Here is a 1836-nt window from a genome sequence, read left to right on the forward strand (position 1 = left end):
AAGATTTAGTTAATAGTATTTCTATATCTGGTTCTTAGGGTAAAAATTTTGGTTTGTTGTTAACAACCTTTCTAATTCGTTTGAGAACTTTGTGAAGGTAAAAAACTAATTATTAAATTAAATACGAATAAGAAAGAAGTCCGTAACAGTGTATTAGTAGGGCAGTGAAGTCCATACACTCAAAACAACTAATTTTCTTGTTTAGTTTATATCTTTACACATTTCAATCACGTTATCGTGGACGGGTTGGCTTTTGGTGGAGCTATGGGCTTCGGAGCAGACGTGGCTAGTTCAAATCCGCGTGATAACACAAAATATTCCCCACACTTTGAGCTGTGGGTGCATTATTAAAGTAGCAATCAGTCCCTTATTTGTGTAAGATGGTGGTACTGTTATTTGGATGCACTTAATCAATGTACCTCAATGAAGCTAATCATACTATAACTCTTGCTTATATAATAATGGAAAAAAACATTTTTATTACGTGATGTACAAGCCCAAACTTCTTGAATTTTTTGTCCTGTTGCATGTAGATTTGCAATAGGGGTTGCGATTGTTCCGTTTCCTTCCCGTTTCCCGTCACGGAGGAACTTTATTCTTTCCAATCTCAGGGTATAGGTACGACGTCATGAATACGTCACACACAGATCTAATGCACTGGCGCCATCTATATAAATATGATAGTAATGTCCATGTAAATACTTCGCAGGGTATGTATGGAACTTCACCAAATTTGGTATGAAGGTATTTTGTGTCCATGAAGAGTACATGCAAATGTACGGTTACGCATTTTGTGTTTTGCTGTTTTTATGGGCGTTTTGGTTGTTTTTCAAAATTATATATAAAGGAAACAACTTTTCATAATCTAAGATAACCTTTCGTTAATCATAAATTTACATAGCATTTGTCCAGGGTACGGGCACCCCAGCTAGTCGTTCATTCGTCAGAAGTAATTTATTTTCTCTTATTATACATGTGTAAGATATCGACTCTTCTTCTTGGTTTCATTTTATAATATTCCTCTCACACATTCACTACATTTTTATCGTTGTCGTTTGAGTTTATCAAATCACGTGTCATGATGTTGATAAATTGTCCATTTATCGTACACCATTTTTGACACCACTATTCATCACTAAATAGATTAGGAATAGAGGTACAAGACATGAATCATGTGTGATGTCCTCCACCCTGTTAAAAGAACAAAATGCTAGTGCGGTTATTAAGAAAGCTTTCTGTTAACGAGAGTAAAATATACCATTACTAATTAATGGCAGATCATTCCCCTTAAGAGTAGTGGACCATTTCTCTTAAGAATAGTGGATTATTTTCTTTAAGAGTAGTGGACAATTCTGCTTAAGAATATCGGACCATTCTCTATAATAATAGTAAGATATTCTCCTTAAGAACAATGGACCACTTTCCTTCAGAATAGTGGACCATTCTCCTTCAGAATCTTCAGTAGCACTTTTTTCTTTTAAGAAACCTTCAAGAATTGTAACACTAGATTTGGACCTTTAATTTTCAAAGAAAAAAAACGTACTTAAAAACTTCTATTGCCTAAAGTGATTGAAAAACTCTCAATTCACCTGAAACCAGATTAAAACTTGAGTCGGTTCAAAAATTAGACATCTAGTGTTATTTTTGTTTTTGTTGTTAAGGGCACTGCCACGCAATGAACTGTCTGTCCTGTACCAACCGTTGGATTCGACGCCCGATTTTGATTTTTATAACCATTCATATTTTCCGCTGACTAGAAGTAGGGCGAAGTGAGGCTACTTTTGCGGTTTTCAGTTGTAAAAAGTAAACTTGAAGCTATTTTGCGTTTCAGCATTT

The sequence above is a fragment of the Tachypleus tridentatus genome, chromosome 4, assembly GCF_004210375.1.
Source record: "Tachypleus tridentatus isolate NWPU-2018 chromosome 4, ASM421037v1, whole genome shotgun sequence".
Taxonomy (NCBI): domain Eukaryota; kingdom Metazoa; phylum Arthropoda; class Merostomata; order Xiphosura; family Limulidae; genus Tachypleus; species Tachypleus tridentatus.